At 50.5% G+C, this 25,643-nt stretch overlaps 1 protein-coding gene across 3 annotated transcripts in view; it reads right to left on the bottom strand.

Annotated features, from left to right (window-relative positions):
- The window catches only part of FUT8 (fucosyltransferase 8), an 811,602-nt gene extending 796,169 nt beyond the window's left edge, over nt 1-15,433 (bottom strand). Inside the window, exon 1 of one of the 3 annotated variants that reach the window (XM_086937112.1) lies at nt 15,010-15,433. The gene's annotated coding sequence lies outside the window, so the exon portion shown is untranslated. Of the gene's footprint in view, nt 1-12,901; nt 13,003-15,009 lie in introns of those variants that run through there. The other 2 variants (XM_086937110.1, XM_086937111.1) reach the window with 2 other exon arrangements.
- Between the last annotated feature and the right edge of the window lie 10,210 nt (nt 15,434-25,643).

Below are 25,643 nucleotides of genomic sequence, written 5' to 3'. Positions count from 1 at the left end.
GACCCTACTATTGGCTTGAGTGCACGGTTAAGAGTGGAGCAGGCCGCTGCTATCGGGAGTGTTCTTCTGAGTGTAAGGTCATCCATTGCTCAGCTTCAGTTCGTTGTTACACTTCAACCTATCTTGTCCCTTCATGTCGCTTTGATGACATCCCGCATGTATGCTTGTGGGGTAGGTTTACGGTCACTGCTTCCGGGTCCTCGAAATGTAGACCTGCAATGGGTGGCAGCGAAAACGTTAGCAGAACCTCCACCAAAAGAGTACGACTCTTTCCGTTAGCCCTAAGAGGCGCGGACTCAAGGGGAGAGCAGCTACACCGATGCCCCCCAAAACCAGATAACCCTGAAATTTGAGTTTGTTATCCTGGAATGCGCACTGAAGGACATGAAATATCTTTAATCGAAATCTTCCTTTATGCTCATACATTGTTTCTTCTCCAAACATTCCGAGCCAACACCTGTTTCGTCCGGTAAGTTCACCAAGGCTTCATCAGGGCTTTTATTCAGAGACCCTATTCCGTAATTCTACTGCAATGAATTTCTCCGTTTTCTGCACTGTATTGCAGAACACCATCGTGTTGGGCTATTCCATGCCTTCCCCTGTGAAATGTAGATTGGTGACAGGCTATTGAGAGATAGGGGCATCTCAAATGTCATGTTTGGGGGGTGGAGTGAAGTTTTTTTAATTTTTATTTAACAGGTCTGCAATCAATACAATGATTTGATTGAGTCAGAAAATAACACTATTCTTATCATGAACACTACTTCATATGTGAATTTTTAGACCACAAACAAAAAAACTTCAAATCAAGTCCCACAGGAACTTTGTGTGACTTGTGCATTCTTCCCTCACTTTCTCGTTCTCAAATGTTCTGTCATCATAATTCTCGGAGTTTGGACTAGTGCTTCCTTCGCGCCAACAAAGAGATCCTTCTCTGATGTAATATCCTCAAGGGGAAAAATCACCTGACAGTGACCCGACTTCAGTCTTGTAAAACAAAACTTCCTTAACTGAGTTGAACTGGGACTGGCACGCTCCCAGAATTTATGACAGCTGACATTGCTTCACTGTTAACTGGTGTTACCTGTGCATGGCCGAGGTCAGGGAGGGGATTCAGGTGTGAATTCCTACAGTGACAAATATACCTGGGTCAAAGGTGAGACGTGGCTCAGGCCTGCTGGAACATGACGCACGCAGGGCAAGCCTGCTTGAACCTTTCTCCTCACTGCTTCGACATGCAGCACATGGGGCTCGTGAACCTGTAGGTGTATTTGTAAGGGGCATCATGGGGGTCCTTAACCAATTTGTAAGACCTCCCGGTTTCTGCAGAGGGACTTGCTGGAGATCACACATTGCCAACGGTCGTGGAAGCCAGGATTCCTGGATCCACAGCAAGCATGGAAAGTGCTGTCACTGCAATCGTGGACGCCTGAGACTCCAGGGCACGGTTTTTTATTTGCACACTACCTTGCAAACATCCTGCTTGACACCTACCATGTCTGATGGGGTGCCAGAACACACATTCAGAAACAGCAGTTTCTTTGTACAGGTCATGAGGTAAAGGACGTTCTATTGTTTACAATGTTCAGCAGAGGTCATGGCGATCAGAAACAGAAATCGTTGATAAATTGTTATTTTTTTTTTTAACCACTTGTAGAAGCGGCTTCAACAACAACTCCCTCACTAGCTGGCAGTGAGGCCTACTTGGACACAGTGAAATAAATGTATGTGCGGCGGCCAGCGAGAAACATCTGCAGAAATCTCGCACGGAAATAAAATGCTGTACTATCCCACTCACTCACAACCAATAGTGTTAACCACAGTAGTGCATCCTGGTGCTAGGAGGCGCTAGATTAAGTGGAAAGAGTGTTTATCAAGTGTAAAAATTAGCAAAAGGGAGGCTCAGGGCACATACCAGCATTAAACTGACTGACTGAGAAGTATTACTTATTTAAATGTGTTATGTCAACATGTGCTTGTATAGCACACGTCTGCCATTGGTGGGCCCTCGTAGCGCTTGGTTGGGTTCGCTGACGTCTTTCCACGTTGACCGGATGTGTCCAAGGGCCAACTAAGACATATGACGTTTGTATGTTGAAAAGTGGCGCGCCTTTCATCAGCATTTTATTTATTTATTTATTTATTTTTTACACTTATAGAGCGCACTGATACCAGTCGGCGTCCTGGCGCTGAAGTGATAGTTCCAGAGAAGCGAAAATCTAGGTACTTATTGGGAGAAAAGCCATGTTTTTAGATCCTTCCTGAATGCCAGGAGATTTGTATTGAGTTTGAGGGAGAGAGGGAGGGAGTTCCACGCCATCGCAGCTCCCCTGACAATGCTCCTTCCACCCCAGCGTGCCCTCTTGATTCGGGTGGTTTTAACCAGCCCCAGACTGGCCGACCTCAGTTGTCTACCTGGTCTATACCATTGAAAAAGATCTTGAAGGAACACTGGGCCAAGGCCATGCAGTGCCTTAAAGACAATACAAAGGGCCTTGAACCTAATTTGTTTCCGTACCGGAAGCCAGTGCAGTTTATCCAACTCCTTAGAGACTGAGGAAAACTTGGGCAAACCCCCAATCAAGCGGGCAGCCGCATTTTGTAAAACTTGAAGCTTGTTGAGCACTCCCTGTTGTGCCTCGAGAAAAAGACTATTACAATAGTCAATGCGTGATAGGACGAGGGCTGTCACCACCGTCTTTCTACAGCCCTCAGGAAGGTACGGTAGAACCTTTCTGATAATTCTCAGAATGTAATGTACTGAGGAACTCAGCGCATTGACTTGGGGTTTGAAGGTGAGAAGGTTATCAATAACGACCCCCAAATTCTTCACCTTTGTAACAGGGATAGGAGGGGCCCCCATATCAGTGGGCCACCAGTTAGGGCTCCAGAGATAAGTACTTGGGCCAAAAATGATCACCTCAGTCTTTGATGAGTTCAGTTTTAAACAGCTTTTTGCCATCCAAGAGCTGACTGCCGACATGCAATCCTGAAACCTGCCTGCCACCTCCCTCTCAGTCCCCGGGAGCACCGAGACCACAATCTGGGTGTCATCGGCGTATGATGTTAACTCGAACCCGAAGGATCTGATTACAGGGGCAAGAGCGGCTACGTAGATGTTGAATAAAGTGGGGCTTAGGGAAGATCCCTGCGGGACCCCCCCCGGGAGCTCGAAAGGTCTTGATTCATACTCCCCCATGGCCACCACTTGTACCCGCTCAGTTAAAAAGGCCTCCAGGAGCTTGAGTGCTTGGCCGCGAACCCCGCAGCCCTCCAACCGATCTAGTAACAATGCATGGTGGACGGTATCGAAGGCTGCTGACAGGTCTAAAAGAATCAGCACTGCCTAGCCCCCTTCGTCAAGCACCTTCCGGATCTCCTCTGTGGACTTAATCAGAGCCGTCTCAGTGCTGTGACCCTCTCTAAAACCATGTTGTGCTGAGTCTAGACCTTTAGAATTGCGCAGGAAAGAACAGAGTTGGGAGTTCATAATTTTCTCAACCAATTTCGCAGGCAGTGGCAACCTGGATATTGGTCTATAGCTGTTGGGGTCCGCAATATCAAGGGAGGGTTTTTTGAGGAGCGGGCTGATTGAGGCCCGTTTCCAGATCGTAGGGAAATTGCCTTTTTCAAACATTAAGTTGAAAATCCCTGCCAGTTGGTTCGCAATAGGGCCAACCGCCAGTTTAGCAATAGAAGTGGGGCAAGGATCGTAAGGTGAACCAGATTTGGTGGCTAGCAACAGTTTTGCTACTTCCTCTGTCTCCACAGGTTTAAAGGTTGAGAAAGTAGCCCCCGTGTATCCCGCATGGGAATTCCTATGGGGAGTGTCATGGAGGCTCTGAGCCACCTGAGGTTCAAGAGAGGTAAATATCACCTGAACTTTATTCTGAAAGAACTTTGCTAAGGACTCACAGAGTTCTAGATTAGGCGGGACCATCACCGCCTTAGGAGAGGCCAGACTGGTGACAGTATCAAAAAGTTCTTTTGAGGAGTTCTTAGCCTTCTCAATACGCTCCGTAAAGTATGCCCTCTTAGCTTGCCTGATCTCGTCTTTATAGGCCCTTTGGCCGGCTTTAAGCTTTTCCTTGTCATGCTCCGAATAGGTGGACCTCCAAATCCGTTCTAGCTTTTTGCATACTATTTTGGCATCTCTAAGGACGTCCGAGTACCAGGGGGCTGATGGCACTGACCTAGCAGGTCGACATCGTTTAGGGAGTGCCAACTTACGGCAAGCATGATCAATCCAGTCTGTATATTCGGAAGAAGCTATGCTTACGTCTGTCGGTCGGGCCGGGTCAGAGGCAAGAAGCAACTCCTCCAAGTCATTTGCTTTGATGTTTTTCCATGGCCTACACATACTGCTAGTTTGCCCCTCACCTGTCACTGTTTTAGCCTGAGGAATAAGGATGGCGAACCGCACCACCCCATGGTCTGTCCAGGGTAGAGGTTCGGCTTTTTGGAACATAAGATCAGAGCTGTTGGTAAAGATTCCATCTAAAGTGTGGCCAGCCTGGTGGGTTGGCCCTACTACCGACTGGATCAAACCCACTACCGACATTACGTCTGATAAGGCCAAGGTATCTGAGTCGGCGGGATCTTCCAAATGGAAGTTAAAGTCCCCCAAGACAGTAAAGGAGTCAGCCCCAACCGCCTCCTCTAAGATACTGCCAACTGTTTCGAGAAAGCGGGACTTCGCCCCAGGGGGTCTGTAAAGCAGGCATCCCTTAAAGGAGTAATGGTTGGAAAGATCCAGCTTAAACCCCAGGGCCTCACACGCCCCGGAGGAAGTTGGAAAGAAGTGCCCTTGGATGGATGTGTGGTAAATAATGGCCACCCCTCCATTTGTCTGTTTGAAGTTAAAAGCTTTCAGTAAAACATCCTTCAATCAGAGGCCATGTTTGAGGGGCGTGGTGGGGGTATTAAGATGGCACGTAGGCCCTGCCAACATCCCCACTCCTCAGGTATCAGACATTAGACAATTTTAGCTAATGTGCGGGCTTTTGTCCACATTAACTTTACAAATGATAAATAGTAGTACAATTACAAGATACAACCGGAAAGCACCAATTAAAAAAACCTCTAATACGATGAATTTAGAACAACCAATAAGTTCTCCACAAAAGCACCTGTTCGAGTTACCTGCACTACAACTTTCATTTAATTTCAGAAGGCTAACACTTCCAGAAACAGATAACACAGGCCAACATGCCGTGCTATTTTCGAATTAGTCGAAAAGCCCTGATGTTGGGAAACAAACGATGTTAAGTGGAGAGGTGTCCTAGTGAGTGATGGATTCCCCTCCAGCATCGCCTCAGATAAGCCACAGCAGGAAAAGTTAATTATGTTCTGCTTATTTCCACTCTCCCCAAGGTTCTAATTCTATGGCAACTTGATGTATAGTGGTTGCACCTGAACGACACATTCCTTTGGCTTTCCCGAGATCTTGACATATTGTGTGCAAGGAGCCTCGGTTTCAAGCAGGCTTTCGATACACACTTATATTATAGGTACTGAATACACTGGGTTCTCGCATTTGAGTGGTAGAATCACAAAAGCATGCATATCTTTCTCTGCTCACCATTCAATTGCTCTATAATGGAGTGTATTAAGATAATAAATAACATTCAGGTCCCATTCCGGAATTGAATACAGACACTCAGAAAGGATTCAGAAATTGGATACAGACACTTAGAAAGAAATCAGGAATTTTATACAGACACTCTGAAAGAATTCAGAAATTGGATACAGACACTGGGAAAAAAATCAGGAATTGGATACAGACATTGGGGAAAAAAATCAGGAATTGGATACAGACACTTAGAAAGAAATCAGGAATTTATACAGACACCCTGAAAGAACTCAGGAATTAGATACAGACACCAGAAGAAAAAAAATCAAGAATTTGATACAGACACTGGGAAATAAAATCAGGAATTGGATACAGACACTGGGAAAAAAAATCAGGAATTGGATACAGACACTGGGGAAAAAAATCAGGAATTGGATACAGACACTGGGGAAAAAAAATCAGGAATTGGATACAGACACTGGGGAAAAAAATCAGGAATTGGATACAGACACTTAGAAAGAAATCAGGAATTTATACAGACACCCTGAAAGAACTCAGGAATTAGATACAGACACCAGAAAAAAAAAATCAAGAATTGGATACAGACACTGGAAAAAAAAAATCAGGAATTGGATACAGACACTGGGGAAAAAAAAATCAGGAATTGGATACAGACACTGGGGAAAAAAATCAGGAATTGGATACAGACACTGGGGAAAAAAAATCAGGAATTGGATACAGACACCGAAAAAAATAATAATCAGGAATTGGATAAAGACACCGAAAAAAATAATAATCAGGAATTGGATACAGACACCGAAAAAAATAATAATCAGGAATGGGATACAGACACAGGAAAGGATTTCAGGTGCTTGATACGGTGGCTAGCGAGTCAATATCCTAAAGCCAAAGGCCTGACACTTTCTGAATCAAAACTCAACCGCTGAACCTAAAACCGTGGCTACCATTTCATTGTCAATTGAACGTTGTAGCTGTAAACTGAAGATGATAATTATCTTTTGTTTTTACGTCTCTATTGTCTTTGTAAATTGCTTGACAAGAAACACCTCCAGCAGACCGCGCTCAAATGACCACCGCGTCATCACAAGTCCCTCACATATAACTTCTTAATAACAGGGCTTCAGAGTTAGTCGAGAGGCGGGCCCATTGGGATCGAAGGGCCGCATGCAAATCAATGCGGTTAATCACCAATCACCAGTTATTAAAGGCTATGCTTCAGTAGGGATGCCAAGTATGGATTTGGGAGAAAATTATCATTACAAGAAATCCACTGTTCCAATTAATATATAAGAGTGTGAATATATTAATGAGGATATGATTATATTCTTTTTGGCGAAGCCCAAAAACATCAACCTGCCCGTTAAAGAGGTTGCGCTCACGCTTCTTTTGAAAACCTCTACCATGGGAATGTTTCAGCAGTTCTAGCTGAGTTTCTTCACATGTCTCCAGGACCGCGTCTACTTCTTTTCACCGTGCCTGGGCCTCAGGAGCACGTTTTGGGGTGACAAGATATCCAATGAGGGGGTATATGCAGAAGAATGTGTTTGCAATTAGAATGTGTGAGCTCTTTATACAATTGTGTCTGTAGAGGCTGGGTACACTAACACAGATACCCCACACACGAGTGATATCCACAGGACACAACATATCTCTGTGATATTTTTTATTATGACTTGGAGAAGGTTGGGTGTGGAGGCAGAGCTGCCTCAACCTCTGGTCTTGACAGAATCCATAGCCGAAGTGGTTGGATGGAACGAAACCCCATGATGGGAATTTATCACCATTAAAGCACCCAGGAATTGAGGATTGTGATATAAATATGTGTCCGTAGATAGGGAAGGTGTTGGTGTATCTGATTTTGCACTCGATGATGCACTGGTGATATTTACGATTATGTCATTTTCAGTTACCCTCACTTATCAACAAATACTGAAGAGTAGCCCCTTAGTACCCCTCGGTTCCACCAGTGAGATGAAAGCCATGACTCAGAGTGTTGTTTCCAGTTCCTCTAAGGAAGGACCGAAGCGGCACAATCTTTGATGCAAAACCCAAAATGGCCTCCAATCCGAAGAACAGGTGCATGTGCTATGCTGCCCACAAGACCTCCCCAGGCCCCACATCTCAATGTGCCGAACATTACATAGCAGGAGTAGGGTAGCACCTAGGTTCTCAATGTTTTTACTTAGAATGCATTCCCAACTTATTGGTATGTGTGGTTTTCGTAAAATGGAGCGCATCATAGGCCGGGGACACAAAAGATCACTTGGGACAGTAAGAGTTGAAGGTCTAGAGTGAAAGGGTGAACCCTACCCCAGGAAACCTGTATTAGAGAGATTGCTAGGTCACAATCCTATCTCCACACATCCCACGTCTGGCCACCAAGACAGGGGGAAGCACCCACACAGCGCTTAGGTAGAGTTGCCTAGACTCAGCTAGAGTGTTGGTGGCCCTTTTGTGGAGAGCCAGGGTGCAGGTCTCCTTACCGTCCTCCTCCTAAATTCAAAACTATCTCCAACTCATCTAGAATCACCCACTGCCTCCTCCGGAGCGGCTTGGAACAGCGTTACCAGTGAAACACCCGCCACTGGCTTCCGCTGGGCCTAGCGTCTCCACTTAACTCCCTGACTACCCTGCTATCGTGTCACACCCGGTGGGACTGTCCCGCAAAGCTAGGGCCCTCCCCACAGGGCGCACTCCAATAGAAGACCTCCTGGTAGGCTTCGGCGCTCTTCAGACGATGAGCATTCAGACCCAAGCAGATTTTACACCTTCACATTCTCCTACCTGACAGGCACTGCGTTAACTCATTCTGCTGCAGAGCTGACACCTACAGGGGAACAACAGCCAAATGCAGACACACTGTCTCCTGACAAGTACTTCACTCATGAAACCTGGTCACACCAGCCTCGTGTCCATTAACTCTGGTGGGAGGGACGCCATTTCTATCTGATAAACATAGTGAGCCATATTATTCAGCATAGTTTACTGACGAATATGGCACTCATGACACATGGAGATCAAAGTTACAATCCTAGCTTTCACATTTGACGAAAATTGCGGGCCCAGTGAAAATTATATTTACAATCTTCCGCGCCACAATCCCTTTCCAATTACAAAAATTGAGAGCCAATAGGTCAGAAGTTGGCTGCCTGGCTTTTGGTTATGTCAATGCATGTTTTTTTTGTCTTGTTTTTGGTAAAACTTTGTTGGGAGAGCTGCTGGGCCTTAGCACATAAAAAAAATATTGTGGCTTTTAGCCAATGTATTTTTTATCCCTCAAAAAGGAAACATTGCACTTAATAGAACTACTTCGTGTGTGGATCTTCTCTTGTGAAAGAGTAGAATGCGGTCATGCACATACATGCATACAACTATATGATTTTAGTAAAATCAAAAGGTTTGGCTAAACCCTGATCTAACAAGCATTGACAAAGCCAATAGGTTTTGCCAATTGATCTACTGCTTTGTCAGTGGTTTTTTTAAATTATTTTTTTAGGTATGTGGCAGAGCGAAGATCAAACAGACAGCATGAGGAGTGTGGGGTGGCTAAACAAACAGACAGCGGGAGGAGGGCAGATGAGTGGGTAACAAACAAAGGACAGCGGGAGGAGGGCAGAGGCTGGGAACAAACAGACAGTGGGAAGAGGGTGGAAAACAAAACAGCAGGTAGCAGTAGGAGGGTGGGGTGGGAAACAGAAAGTGAGAGTGAGATGTGGAACAAGCAATGGTAGCAGAAGGAGGACAGGGGAAAGAAATAAGGACAGCCTGAGAAGGACGAGAGAGAGCAACACAAGGGAGTGAGCAGTAACAGCAGTGAGTGAGCAGGGGTGAGGCAGAGGGACTGCAGATACATGCACTCTAAGAGACTGCATGTAAAAAGATTTAAATAAAGTACCTGAAGGAGCATGCAGCCAGTGGAAGGGCACTGTCTGTAGACAGGAAGCTGCACTTGGTCCATGCTCCACTGCAGGGACAAACACGAAGCCCCAGGAGGAAGCTGGAGGCAAGGAGGAGGCGCTGACCAATGAGAAGCAAAGAAACAAGAGTGACGGGGAAGACAACCAATGGGAAGTAATAGATGAGTTTTCAATCTGTTTTTGTGTTTGTTTCTTTACTGGAGATTTTACAAGCACAGCACAAGTATATTTTGAAGGAGGCTGAACACCAGCATTAATAATAACAAATAAAACCAAAAGAAACACTTAAAATATGTTCCACCAAGAAGCGGCTTCAATCAGCACGGTCTTTAGCACAGATGAGCTCACTCGAAAATGGGTGGTGTGCTTGACACATCTCCTCACCCAATCATATTACATGGCTTTCCCTAAATACAGGCATGCACAAATCTTTTTAAAAAACTATATAGAAAGACACGTCAGCTTATAATGCAATGCTCATAACTCTCTGAATTCAGATGGCCAGGGTTCAAGTCATTTAACTAGACGTTTTATGGACCAGTAACTAAGACAAATTCGAAGCCCAAAGATATGTTTGCACTGGATTCCCTATAACACACCTCATATCCATCAGCCAAGTTGACTTTATTGTTTGAGGCCATTGTTTGCCGAGGTTTACATGGGTGACCATGTTTCAAGGCTAGCCTTCCTGAATGATGCATCATAAGTACCACATTTGAGGTTCATTAAATGTAATTCCAGAGAAAAAGCTGGTAGAGAGTCAAAGTAACACTGGAAAACCTAGTCCCTGCCAAGAAGTCGTACACGCTGTAAAGGATGGACTTCACAGTTCTCAGAAGCCTCCAACCGATAGAGAGCAGCATCACCTTTAGAACACAGAATTACCAAAATACAAAAAAAGGTCATGGAAAAGAACGCTAAGTCCTCTCTCATACAGGCCTTCTTCTCTGAGGCCGCGTAACCACGGTGACAGATTCAGTACATCTTTTTCTCTCCAGCCAAACAGTGCTCAAGCAGAGGAAGAGATTCTGCATCTCAAAGACTCCATACAATACAGTAATTTAATGTCGTCTTTTTTGCTGTACACAGCGAGCGACACGCGTCCCGCGACCGGCCTCCATCGTGGAGCACAGCCAGCAACCTCAGCCGTTGATGTGTATTCACACACTTCTGGCGCTCGATTGGTTTTACTGCTTACCAAATAATCGACACCAGGTCACACAAGCCTCCACTACCAATGCCAGCTTGCATCCAGCCCATCCCACATTTTGGAATCTCCCTACTGGTGAGCATGTAAAGGTGCTGCTACCAACCTTTGGGAGTGGGGCGTGTTCATGCTCAGATACTCAAAATCCACCGCCTGTTTTAGCTTCATCTCGGTTCTTGACCACGCATGAGTGCGGCAAAGTAAGGATTTGGCATGATTTTCGATTCTTGGACATTGATTGGGAGCTCTCTCTCTTGACCAATCAGAGTTTGGAAAGCGCCTGGGCAGTAGTCTGTGTTCTTATGCATGTAGCAGCTCATCGTCAGCATAAAGTTTTTAAAAAAGGGCTGCTGCTGGTCCATCAAAATTCTTTTGGGCATCTCCTTTAAGATTAATCAAAGAGGATCAATTTTATCAAGATGGATGCCCAAAGAATTCCTTCACGTTAAACTTTAAAAAAAAATACTAAAGCATGATCAGGACAGAATTCAATGTGTCTCCCAATTTGCCTCATAAATGATAAATACTTATCTTGTTTTAGACATTTGAAGAAAAAAAAATAGCGTGTTGAACTGGAAAATACTTCCAGAAAATGTGAGTGCTGCAACATGCTGAGCCAATATCAGCTAGTTGGGAATTGTTTATTTTGTGGACCGAAGTACAACTCTCGCCATCATCTTTGTATCACCATTAAATGAGGATTCACAGCTCTGAGCTATAAAGGTTAAACGCCTGGTAACAGGCAGCCATTGACTTCCGCTTTATCACTTTCAATATGAAAAAACTCAATAACAATATAATGAATGAATCCATGATTTCTGGGCCGAAGGGCGGATGCTCCATACAGGAAGCTACCTTTACTTTTTAAAGTCAAATAAAAAAATCCCCAAATGGAGGGTCAAAAGGCCTGAAGTTCAAACGCAGGACATGTGGAACCATGTGGAGGATGTGGTCAAGAGGCCAAAAGTGATGCAAGAACACGAAGGCTCTAAATGCATCACATGGTATTGCAACACCATAAAACACCACTAGGTTTGAAAATCCAAAACTGCGCATGTGCGTTGCAGTACTTGGAAACTTTGGTACCTGATGCTTGTCACGCAAGAGTCCTTTCAGCCAGTGAGAGATCAGTGGTTGTTCAATACTCAAGTGGCTAACTAAGACAGTAGGCATGACTACCAAGTCAACATTTAGGCCACCAACAAATCACTATGCAATAAAAAACAATTTAGACAGAGGTAAAAGGCTGCTTGAAAACCCTTCAGTGGAAAAGTGCCCCATGCACTTACAAACAGCGACAGCTTAATGCTGTGAAAAATAACTAAACAACTGTTTTAATCAGCTCCTAATTGCAAAACCATGTACTAAGTGGAGCGGACAATGGTGCCTTGATTAGGCAAGGCAATTTATGTCTGCCCTCCGTGCTCATACACACAGAAACATGCTGTTGCCTTCATACATAGTAAGCAATTATATTTGATTTTAAGCACCTTGAAGACAGGATAAAACAGAATCAAAAGATAAATGTACTGAAGAACGTCAATAGAAGCAGTCTGGCACCCAAATATTGTCTGATCATGATGAGTTTGCGCGACAAACATCCCCGCTGCTTAAAAAGACGGTCATGGTCTGACCTATTGCCGCTATTATCCTCATACATCATATGCTCCTGACACTTTGAAAAGGGGGCGTCCCTGTGTTATGGGACTCAAATTAGATCGTACAAATAATTAATGTGTCATTGGGAACCTTTGCTGAGACTTCCATCCATACAAATTACGCCCTTAAGAATCGCTTACTGTAATAAGCAGGCGGAGACGAGGAGGGTTACTGGGCTGCGAAACCTCTGTCTCCACACACAGCAGTCACCAATGAACTTGGGGCAGAGTTGGACCAAGTGACTTTCTCAATGATCTCATAGACGAAGGACTGACCATCTTCTTGGTTAACTATGAAACTATATCTGAGAAGGTCTGTTCAAAGATATCGTTAACAAGAGCCACAGAAAGGACGGGATACAGTGGGTGCCGCAACATTGTCCAATCACACACCAATCTCCACTGGTCCGCGTTCACACACACCATTCCCACCCATGGTAAGCTAGCCAAAGCGGGTGGTTACATTGTAGCAAGCTCAGCTGCTGAATTCCACACATCCCCAGCAATCGAATGGAAAAAGGCTAACCGTGAACTGGGTCGCCACAAGGTTTGCATTCAGCGGTCTGTGGTCTGTGAGTTGCAGTGTTGCTGAGGAAGCACTGTTGCGGTCACTAAATATTGTACATTGAGACATCCCTGATCAATGATTCGCAGGGCAGCCCAGCCCAGAAAGTCAACTATTAGGGTAGGGTGTGTACTTGACACATCCTTCATTGCAGGTCAGTAGTCCATGGTGGTTCCCAGGCTCACGTGGGCAGGCCTGCTGCCCTGCGTGCAGTAACCTAGGCCTTTCTATAAATACCCTAATTCTAAAACTGAATTCACAGGACAGCATTGTGTTAAGTGTGCCAAACACGTTCTTGCCCTTTTCACTCCTCGATTCTACTGCTTAGGTCTGTCAACACTAAGTCTGTGAAATTCAACAGGGTCGACCTTCTACCCTTAGCCGCACGTGTCTCCAACAACCACCACTTCAGTTACTCAGACAACAGAACACGAATTTGTGCAACACCCTCCAGAAAACGAAGCCCTTTTAACTGGGCTTCAGCAACATGGTGGGCAGTCGCCCCACTTCTGAGAAATAATGCTTGTGATATCAGCTTCTTGGAAAGGAGCAGAGAGCTCGCGCGGATCTGTGCATTACAAATACACCACAGGGAATAAAGGCTGAAATAGGGGAACACGGACTGTGAGGGGACAGACCATGATGCAATAAGAAGGAACAACTAAACAGAATGGTGTGACTAAGCTGGCAAGGCAGTGCGCAGCGCTACGGAACAGACAAGCAGTATGTATGAGGACTGAATGCTACAGTACAGAAGAGTGTAGTAGACAGCACTCTTGGACGGCTCGTAGGGCAGACAGTACAGTATGCAGTACATTGCACAACTGCATGGCATGTGCCACAACACATGACGGTATAAGAGGCTGGTGTAGAAAGCACAGGGACAGGAGCGTGGTACAGTGTACGACAGTGTAACAGAAGTGTGCGTACTACTGAAGACTGCACGGGTTTACAGAGCACAGCACATTACCCAGCGCTGCTGTACAATCGTAAACTAGCCGTGACCAGGATCACACAATGAATGTGTAAGCAATGAACAGGAATGGCTCGTGAGGTGGTGAGGTACGGGGCAGAGTCCAAGACAGTGGCATACTGGAGTATAGAACATCTGGAAGGGTCGAGTAATGGTCAGAGGTGAATACTGGCACGTGGCTCACTTCTAAGGACGTACAGTTCTGGGAGGCATAGTGTAGGACAGATGTTAGAATGATATGTTAAACACGAGCGCACAGGACAGTAATTAACTCATGTAGATAGATTACCTAATGAATATATAACAGAACACTACATACAGTAGATGCAACTAGGTAACAGGCGGATGTAAAATGCTCCGCTGTGGTGTAGATGTGCAAGACAGGTGTAGCGCAGACTAAGACGGGGCACAGCACATGACACTTACATGAAGTCTAGGGTACATGCACTGAACAGAATAGTTTAGCTCTGGCTAAACCTCACGTACTCCTTCCTACAGGCATCAGCAGCGATGTATGCAATGCTACAGGGCACCGCTATGTATAGCTGAACCCTCACAGGGGAGCGTGATGCCTTCAGCAGCACATGACAGTGGAAGGCAGAGCGGAGGGCAGCATGTGTGCATCCGTTCACCATGACGTGAGATACCACAGAAGAAACGTACACCCTGGGGGGCACCACGAGCCACATGTGTGCTCCACAGCAGAACGGGCGAACACAGCATGTTACAGCAGCATATGGCAGGGCTCGCATAGCTCCTTCCTGTGTCTCTGGTGCAGGTCCCAGTGCACATGGACCCTGCTCTGGCCGGCACCAGGGTGTAAACAGTGGTGCATACAGGGTGGCACATGAGGAGGACTGGACCACTTACCTCCAGGCTGCGCATCCCTGCCCCCTCCGGTGCCCCCAGCCCCCATCTCCAGTAACACAACAAGTGAAGGGATAAGGGGGGCACGCCTGGGCCCCGGGCAGCTGTAACGGTATTTCTTATTGTATGTGCATGAAGCAGGGGCGGCACAGGAAGCTGCGGGGCCTCGCGTGCGTGGCCGGGGAGCCCTCCCCGTGGGAAGCCCAGCCCGGGTGGAGCAGCGCTTTACCGGGGTCCGCCGCCGCCGTGGTCCTCCTCCTCCTCCTCCGCTCCTGGAGGAAGCCGAGCGCCCCTGAAGCATCCAGGCGGGGTGGGGGTCCAGGCCGGGCCGAGGCAGTCCGTGGAGGTCCAGGCCGTGGAGGGGGGCGCCGGGCACCCGCAGCCGGGGAGAGGCTGAGCTGTCGCCCGCACACACTGTGCACACTCTGCCAGCAGCAGCAGCGGTGGCGGCGGCGGCAGCCGGGGAGGAAGAGCTCCAGCCGGAGGGCGCAGCGCGCATGCGCCGGCCCCAGCACAGAGCAGGGCTCCTTCTGCTGGCGGGAGACGGGCAGAGCTCGGGAGAGGGGGAGAGGGGGCGAGGGGGTGGGAGAAGGAAGGCGGCCGAGGAGCCTATGCTGCTGCGCCGGCTGCTCGGGCTGCTGCTAGCAGCGAGCGGCGTCAGTGATGCTGCATCGGCACTGCTGCTCCATCCAGCGTGCGCATTCGGTGATGCTGCACCAGCACTGCTGCTCCCTCCAGCATGTGCCTTCAGTGATACTGTACTGTCTTCTGCACCAGCACTGCTGCTCCATCCAGCGTGCGCCTTAAGTGATGCCGCACCAGCACTGTTGCTCCCTCCAGCGTGCACCTTCAGCGATGCTGCACCAGCATTGCTGCTCCATCCAACATGTGCCTTCAGTGATGCTACACTGTCTCCTGCACCAGCATTGCTGCTCCATCCAACATGTGCCTTCAGTGATGCTGCACTGTCTGCTGCACCAGCACTGCTGCTCCATCCAGCGTGCGCCTTAAGTGATGCTGCATGCCTGCACTAGCACTGCTGCTCCATCCCGCATGTCCCTGCACTGATGCTGCACCAGCAATGCTGCTCCATCCAACATGTGCCTTCAGTGATGCTACACTGTCTGCTGCACCAGCATTGCTGCTCCATCCAACATGTGCCTTCAGTGATGCTGCAGTGTCTGCTGCACCAGCACTGCTGCTCCATCCAACATGTGCTTCAGTGATGCTGCACCAGCACTGCTGCTCCCTCCAGCGTGCGCCTTCAGTGATGCTGCACCAGCATTGCTGCTCCATCCAGCGTGCGCCTTCAGTGATGCTGCACCAGCACTGCTGCTCCCTCCAGCGTGCACCTTCAGCGATGCTGCACCAGCACTGCTGCTCCATCCAACATGTGCCTTCAGGGATGCTGCACTGTCTGCTGCACAAGCACTGCTGCTCCAGCCAGTGTGCGCCTTAAGTGATGCTGCACAAGCACTGCTGCTCCTCCCAGCGTGTGCCGTCAGTGATCCTGCACTATCTGCTGCTCCATCCAGCGTGCACCTTCAGTGATGCTTCACAAGCACTGCTGCTCCATCCAACACGTGCCTTCAGTGATGCTACACTGTCTGCTGCACCAGCAATGCTGCTCCATACAGCATGCGCCTGCAACAACTCTGCACCAGCACTACTGCCCCATCCAGCGTGCACCATCAGTGATCCTGCACTGTCTGTTGCTCCATCCAGCATGTCCCTGCACTGATGCTGCACAACCACTGCTGCTCCTCCCAGCGTGTGCCGTCAGTGATCCTGCACTGTCTGCTGCTCTAACCAGCGTGCGCTTCAGTGATGCTGCACCAGCACTTCTGCTCAAACCAGCTCGCGCCTTTCAGTGATGCTGCATCGGCACTGCTGCTCCAACCGGCATGCTGATTCTGCGATACTCCACCAGCATTGCTGCTCCATCCAGTGTGCGCCTTCAGTGATGCTGCACCAGCACTGCTACTCCATCCTGCGTGCACCTTCAGCGATGCTGCACCAGCACTGCTGCCCAATCCAGCATGTCCCTGCACTGATGGTGCACAAGCATTGCAGCTCCATCCAACGTGTGCCTTCAGTGATGCTGCACTGTCTGCTGCGCCAGCTCCTACCAGCATGCACCTGCTGCGATGCTGCACCATCCTCAGCTCCAGCACTGTGTGCTGCTCCTACCAGCGTGCTCCTTCACTAATGCTGCACCTTCTGCTGCTTCAACACTGCTTCTCCTTCCTGTATACTCCTGCACTGCTGCTCCATCCAAAGTGCGCCTTCATTGATGCTGCACCATCTGCTGCTCATACCAGCTTGCACCGCCACTGATGCAGCACCAGCACTGCTGCTCCTATCAGTGTTCGCTTTCACTGTTGCTGAACTGTCTGCTACTCCGGCACTGCTTGTCCTGCCAGCGAGCTCCTGCACTGATGCCGCACCACCACTGCTGCCCCATCTTGATTGTCGCTGAACTGTCTGCTGCTGCAGCACTGCTGCTCCCATCAGCATGCACCTTAAGTGATGCTGCCCCTACCAGCATGTATCTTCAATGATGCTGCACTGTCTGCTGATCCCCTACCAGCCTATGTCTACAGTGATGCATCTGCTTCTGCTAATCCAGCACTGCTGCTCCAGCCAGTGTGCACCTTCAGTGATGCTGCATCTGCACTACTGCCCCAACTAGCGTGCGCCTTCAGTGATGCTGCATCAGCACTGCTGCTCCATCCAGCATGTGCCTACAGTGATGCTGCATCGGCACTGCTGCTCCATCCAGCGTGCGCCTTCAATAATGCTGCATCAGCACTGCTGCTCCATCCAGCGTGTGCTTTCAGTGTTGATGCACCAGCACATCTGCCCCATCCAGCGTGTGCCTTCAGTAATGCTGCATCAGCACTGCTGCTCCAAACAGCGAGTGCCTACTGTGATGCTGAACCATCACTGCTGCTTCATCCAGTGTGCGGCTTCTGTAATGCTACACTGTCTGCTGCTCCTAACAGCATGTGCCAGGACTGATGCTGCATTGTCTGCTACTGCTACTAGCGTGTGCATTTACTGATGCAACAGCGTCTGCTGGTCTAGTGTGCACCTTCATGGATGCTGCACCATCAGCACTCATACCAGCATGCACCTTCAGTGATACTGCACCAGCTGCTGCTTGAGCACTGCTGCTTCTACCAGCGTGCACCTGCATGGATGCTGCACCATCGGCTGCTCATACCAGCATGCACCTTCAGTGATAATGAACCAGCTGCTGCTTGCGCACTGCTGCTTCTACCAGCGTGCACCTGCATGGATGCTGCACCATCGGCTGCTCATACCAGCATGCACCTTCAGTGATACTGCACCAGCTGCTGCTTGAGCACTGTTGCTTCTACCAGCGTGCACCTGCATGGATGCTGCACCATCGGCTGCTCATACCAGCATGCACCTTCAGTGATACTGCACCAGCTGCTGCTTGAGCACTGTTGCTTCTACCAGCGTGCACCGGCATGGATGCTGCACCATCAGCTGCTCATACCAGCATGCACCTTTAGTGATACTGCACCAGCTGCTGCTTGAGCACTGTTGCTTCTACCAGCGTGCACCTGCATGGATGCTGCACTGTCTGCTGCTCCTAACAGCATGTGCCAGGACTGATGCTGCATTGTCTGCTACTGCTACTAGCGTGTGCATTTACTGATGCAACAGCATCTGCTGGTCCAGTGTGCACCTGCTTGGATGCTGCACCATCAGCTGCTCTTACCAGCATGCACCTTCAGTGATACTGCACCAGCTGCTGCTTGAGCACTGCTGGTTCTACCAGCGTGCACCTGCATGGATGCTGCACTGTCTGCTGCTCCTAACAGCATGTGCCAGGACTGATGCTGCATTATCTGCTGCTGCTACTAGCGTGTGAATTTACTGATGCACCATCAGCTGCTCATACCAACATGCACCTTCAGTGATACTGTACCAGCTGCTGTGTGAGCATTGCTGCTTCTACCAGCGAGCACCTCCATGGATGCTGCACCATCGGCTGCTCATACCAGCATGCACCTTCAGTGATACTGCACCAGCTGCTGCTTGAGCACTGCTGCTTCTACCAGCGTGCACCTGCATGGATGCTGCACTGTCTGCTGCTCCTAACAGCATGTGCCAGGACTGATGCTGCATTGCCTGCTACTGCTACTAGCGTGTGCATTTACTGATGCAACAGCGTCTGCTGGTCCAGCGTGCACCTGCATGGATGCTGCACCATCAGCTGCTCATACCAGCATGCACCTTCAGTGATACTGCACCAGCTGCTGCTTGAGCACTGCTGCTTCTACCAGCGTGCACCTGCATGGATGCTGCACCATCAGCTGCTCATACCAGCATGCACCTTCAGTGATACTGCACCAGCTGCTGCTTGAGCACTGCTGCTTCTACCAGCGTGCACCTGCATGGATGCTGCACCATCGGCTGCTCATACCAGCATGCACCTTCAGTGATACTGAACCAGCGGCTGCTTGCGCACTGCTGCTTCTACCAGCGTGCACCTGCATGGATGCTGCACCATCGGCTGCTCATACCAGCATGCACCTTCAGTGATAATGAACCAGCTGCTGCTTGCGCACTGCTGCTTCTACCAGCGTGCACCTGCATGGATGCTGCACCATCGGCTGCTCATACCAGCATGCACCTTCAGTGATACTGAACCAGCTGCTGCTTGCGCACTGCTGCTTCTACCAGCGTGCACCTGCATGGATGCTGCACCATCGGCTGCTCCTACCAGCATGCACCTTCAGTGATACTGCACCAGCTGCTGCTTGAGCACTGCTGCTTCTACCAGCGTGCACCTCCATGGATACTGCACCATCGGCTGCTCCTACCAGCATGCACCTTCAGTGATACTGCACCAGCTGCTGCTTGAGCACTGCTGCTTCTACCAGCGTGCACCTGCAGGGATGCTGCACTGTCTGCTGCTCATACCAGCATGCACCTTCAGAGATGCTGCACCATCTGCTGCTTGAGCACTGCTGCTTCTACCAGCATGCACCTGCATGGATGCTGCTCCATCGGCTGCTCATACCAGCATGCACCTTCAGTGATACTGCACCAGCTGCTGCTTGAGCACTGCTGCGTCTACCAGCGTGCACCTCCATGGGTGCTGCACCATCGGCTTCTCATACCAGCATGCACCTTCAGTGATACTACACCAGCTGCTACTTGAGCACTGCTGCTTCTACCAGCGTGCACCTCCATGGATGCTGCACCATCGGCTGCTCATACCAGCATGCACCTTCAGTGATACTACACCAGCTGCTACTTGAGCACTGCTGCTTCTACCAGCGTGCACCTGCATGGATGCTGCACCATGGGCTGCTCATACCAGCATGCACCTTCAGTGATACTGCACCAGCTGCTGCTTGAGCACTGCTGCTTCTACCAGCGTGCACCTGCATGGATGCTGCACCATCAGCTGCTCATACCAGCATGCACCTTCAGTGATACTGCACCAGCTGCTGCTTGAGCACTGCTGCTTCTACCAGCGTGCACCTGCATGGATGCTGCACCATCGGCTGCTCATACCAGCATGCACCTTCAGTGATACTGAACCAGCGGCTGCTTGCGCACTGCTGCTTCTACCAGCGTGCACCTGCATGGATGCTGCACCATCGGCTGCTCATACCAGCATGCACCTTCAGTGATAATGAACCAGCTGCTGCTTGCGCACTGCTGCTTCTACCAGCGTGCACCTGCATGGATGCTGCACCATCGGCTGCTCATACCAGCATGCACCTTCAGTGATACTGAACCAGCTGCTGCTTGCGCACTGCTGCTTCTACCAGCGTGCACCTGCATGGATGCTGCACCATCGGCTGCTCCTACCAGCATGCACCTTCAGTGATACTGCACCAGCTGCTGCTTGAGCACTGCTGCTTCTACCAGCGTGCACCTCCATGGATACTGCACCATCGGCTGCTCCTACCAGCATGCACCTTCAGTGATACTGCACCAGCTGCTGCTTGAGCACTGCTGCTTCTACCAGCGTGCACCTGCAGGGATGCTGCACTGTCTGCTGCTCATACCAGCATGCACCTTCAGAGATGCTGCACCATCTGCTGCTTGAGCACTGCTGCTTCTACCAGCATGCACCTGCATGGATGCTGCTCCATCGGCTGCTCATACCAGCATGCACCTTCAGTGATACTGCACCAGCTGCTGCTTGAGCACTGCTGCGTCTACCAGCGTGCACCTCCATGGGTGCTGCACCATCGGCTTCTCATACCAGCATGCACCTTCAGTGATACTACACCAGCTGCTACTTGAGCACTGCTGCTTCTACCAGCGTGCACCTCCATGGATGCTGCACCATCGGCTGCTCATACCAGCATGCACCTTCAGTGATACTACACCAGCTGCTACTTGAGCACTGCTGCTTCTACCAGCGTGCACCTGCATGGATGCTGCACCATGGGCTGCTCATACCAGCATGCACCTTCAGTGATACTGCACCAGCTGCTGCTTGAGCACTGCTGCTTCTACCAGCGTGCACCTGCATGGATGCTGCACTGTCTGCTGCTCCTAACAGCATGTGACAGGACTGATGCTGCATTGCCTGCTACTGCTACTAGCGTGTGCATTTACTGATGCAACAGCGTCTGCTGGTCCAGCGTGCACCTGCATGGATTCTGCACCATCAGCTTCTCATACCAGCATGCACCTTCAGTGATACTGCACCATCAGCTGCTCATACCAGCATGCACCTTCAGAGATGCTGCACTATCTGCTGTTCGAGCATACGCCTGCACTGAGGCTGCACTGTCTGTTGCTTCTACCAGCATGCGCAGTAGCAGATACTGCACTGTCTGTGGCTCTTGCATGCACCAGCACTGTCTCCTTCTCTAGTGAGCATGGATAATAATGCTGCTGCAGCCACCCTGCACCTGCACTCCAGGTGCACCGTCTCCGATCCCAGTCAGAATGCACTTGCCCTGCTGCTCCAACCAGCGTTTGCCTGCTCTGTGTGCTTCTCTAGTGTGCACCTGCACTGATGATTCTCCAATCAGCGTGCGCATGCACTGGCTGCTTCTCTAGCGGTTGGCTGCACTGATGCTTCTCCAATCAGCGTGCCCATGCACTGGCTGCTTCTCTAGCGTGTGCCTGCACTGATGCTTCTCCAATCAGCGTGCACATGCACTGGCTGCTTCTCTAGCGTGTGCCTGCACTGATGCTTCTCCAATTAGCGTGCGCATGCACTGGCTGGTTCTCTAGCGTGTGCCTACACTGATGCTTCTCTAATCAGCTCGCGCATGCACCGGCTGGTTCTCTGGCGTGTCCCTGCACTGACGCTTCTCCAATCAGCGCGCGCATGCACTGGCTGGTTCTCTAGCGTGTGCCTGCACTGATGCTTCTCCAATCAGCGTGCGCATACACTGGCTGGTTCTCTAGTGTGTGCCTGCACTGATGCTTCTCCAATCAGCGTGCGCATGCACTGGCTGGTTCTCTAGCGTGTGCCTACACTGATGCTTCTCCAATCAGCGTGCGCATGCACTGACTGCTTCTCTAGCGTGTGCCTGCACTGATTCTTCTCCAATCAGCGTGCGCATGCACTGGCTGGTTCTCTAGCGTGTGCCTGAACTGATGCTGCTCCAATCAGCGTGCGCATGCACTGGCTGCTTCTCTAGCGTGTGCCTGCACTGATGCTTCTCCAATCAGCGTGTGCATGCACTGGCTGGTTCTCTAGCGTGTGCCTGCACTGATGCTCCTCCAATCAGCGTGCGCATGCTCTGGCTGGTTCTCTAGCGTGTGCCTGCAATGATGCTTCTCCAATCAGCGTGCACATGTACTGGCTGGTTCTCTAGTGTGTGCCTGCACTGATGCTTCTACAATCAGTGTGCGCATGCACTGGCTGGTTCTCTAGCGTGTGCCTGCACTGATGCTTCTACAATCAGCGTGCGCATGCACTGGCTGGTTTTCTAGCGTGTGCCTGCACTGATGCTTCTCCAATCAGCGTGCACATGCACTGGCTGGTTCTCTAGCGTGTGCCTGCACTGATGCTTCTCCAATCAGCGTGCGCATGCACTGGCTGGTTCTCTAGCGTGTGCCTGCACTGATGCTTCTCCAATCAGCGCGCATGCACTGGCTGGTTGTCTAGCGTGTGCCTGCACTGATGCTTCTCCAATCAGCGTGCGCATGCACTGGCTGGTTCTCTAGCGTGTGCCTGCACTGATGCTTCTCCAATCAGCGTGCTCATGCACTGGCTGGTTCTCTAGCGTGTGCCTGCACTGATGCTTCTCCAATCAGCATGCGCATGCACTGGCTAGTTCTCTAGGGTGTGCCTGCACGGATGCTTCTCCAATCAGCGTGCGCATGCACTGGCTGGTTCTCTAGCGTGTGCCTGCACTGATGCTTCTCCAATCAGTGTGCGCATGCACTGGCTGGTTCTCTAGCGTGTGCCTGCACTGATGCTTCTACAATCAGTGTGCGCATGCACTGGCTGGTTCTCTAGCGTGTGCCTGCACTGATGCTTCTACAATCAGCGTGCGCATGCACTGGCTGGTTCTCTAGCGTGTGCCTGCACTGATGCTTCTCCAATCAGCGTGCACATGCACTGGCTGGTTCTCTAGCGCGTGCCTGCACTGATGCTTCTCCAATCAGCGTGCGCATGCACTGGCTGGTTCTCTAGCGTGTGCCTGCACTGATGCTTCTCCAATCAGCGTGCGCATGTACTGGCTGGTTCTCTAGCGTGTGCCTGCACTGATGCTTCTCCAATCAGCGTGCGCATGCACTGGCTGGTTCTCTAGCGTGTGCCTGCACTGATGCTTCTCCAATCAACATGCGCATGCACTGGCTAGTTCTCTAGCGTGTGCCTGCACGGATGCTTCTCCAATCAGCGTGCGTATGCACTGGCTGGTTCTCTAGCGTGTGCCTGCAATGATGCTTCTCCAATCAGCGTGCACATGTACTGGCTGGTTCTCTAGCGTGTGCCTGCACTGATGCTTCTCCAATCAGTGTGCGCATGCACTGGCTGGTTCTCTGGCGTGTGCCTGCACTGATGCTTCTCCAATCAGCGTGCGCATGCACTGGCTGGTTCTCTAGCGTGTGCCTGCACTGATGCTTCTACAATCAGCGTGCGCATGCACTGGCTGGTTCTCTAACGTGTGCCTGCACTGATGCTTCTACACCCAGCGTGCGCATGCACTGGCTGGTTCTCTAGCGTGTGCCTGCACTGATGCTTCTCCAATCAGCGTGCGCATGCACTGGCTGGTTCTCTAGCGTGTGCCTGCACTGATGCTTCTCCAATCAGTGTGCGCATGCACTGGCTGGTTCTCTAGCGTGTGCCTGCACTGATGCTTCTCCAATCAGCATGCGCATGCACTGGCTGGTTGTCTAGCGTGTGCCTGCACTGATGCTTCTACAATCAGCGTGCGCATGCACTGGCTGGTTCTCTAGCGTGTGCCTGCACTGATGCTTCTCCAATCAGCGTGCGCATGCACTGGCTGGTTCTCTAGCGTGTGCCTGCACTGATGCTTCTCCCATCAGCATGCGCATGCACTGGCTGGTTCTCTAGCGTGTGCCTGCACTGATGCTTCTCCAATCAGCGTGCGCATGCACTGGCTGGTTCTCTAGCGTGTGCCTGCACTGATGCTTCTCCAATCAGCGTGCGCATGCACTGGCTGGTTCTCTAGCGTGTGCCTGCACTGATGCTTCTCCAATCAGCGTGCTCATGCACTGGCTGGTTCTCTAGCGTGTGCCTGCACTGATGCTTCTCCAATCAGCATGCGCATGCACTGGCTAGTTCTCTAGGGTGTGCCTGCACGGATGCTTCTCCAATCAGCGTGCGCATGCACTGGCTGGTTCTCTAGCGTGTGCCTGCACTGATGCTTCTACAATCAGTGTGCGCATGCACTGGCTGGTTCTCTAGCGTGTGCCTGCACTGATGCTTCTACAATCAGCGTGCGCATGCACTGTCTGGTTCTCTAGCGTGTGCCTGCACTGATGCTTCTCCAATCAGCGTGCACATGCACTGGCTGGTTCTCTAGCGTGTGCCTGCACTGATGCTTCTCCAATCAGCGTGCGCATGCACTGGCTGGTTCTCTAGCGTGTGCCTGCACTGATGCTTCTCCAATCAGCGTGCGCATGTACTGGCTGGTTCTCTAGCGTGTGCCTGCACTGATGCTTCTCCAATCAGCGTGCGCATGCACTGGCTGGTTCTCTAGTGTGTGCCTGCACTGATGCTTCTCCAATCAGCATGTGCATGCACTGGCTAGTTCTCTAGCGTGTGCCTGCACGGATGCTTCTCCAATCAGCGTGCGTATGCACTGGCTGGTTCTCTAGCGTGTGCCTGCACTGATGCTTCTCCAATCAGCGTGCGCATGCACTGGCTGGTTCTCTAGCGTGTGCCTGCACTGATGCTTCTACAATCAGCGTGCGCATGCACTGGCTGGTTCTCTAACGTGTGCCTGCACTGATGCTTCTACACCCAGCGTGCGCATGCACTGGCTGGTTCTCTAGCGTGTGCCTGCACTGATGCGTTTCCAATCAGCGTGTGCATGCACTGGCTGGTTCTCTAGCGTGTGCCTGCACTGATGCTTCTCCAATCAGCGTGCGCATGCACTGGCTGGTTCTCTAGCGTGTGCCTGCACTGATGCTTCTCCAATCAGCGTGCGCATGCACTGGCTGGTTCTCTAGCGTGTGCCTGCACTGATGCTTCTCCCATCAGCGCGCATGCACTGGCTGGTTCTCTAGCGTGTGCCTGCACTGATGCTTCTCCAATCAGCATGCGCATGCACTGGCTAGTTCTCTAGCGTGTGCCTGCACGGATGCTTCTCCAATCAGTGTGCGCATGCACTGGCTGGTTCTCTAGCGTGTGCCTGCACTGATGCTTCT

Source organism: Lissotriton vulgaris, chromosome 9 (genome assembly GCF_964263255.1).
Source record: "Lissotriton vulgaris chromosome 9, aLisVul1.2, whole genome shotgun sequence".
In the NCBI taxonomy this organism is placed as follows: Eukaryota; Metazoa; Chordata; class Amphibia; order Caudata; family Salamandridae; genus Lissotriton; species Lissotriton vulgaris.
This window is presented reverse-complemented; position numbering and strand designations above follow the sequence as displayed.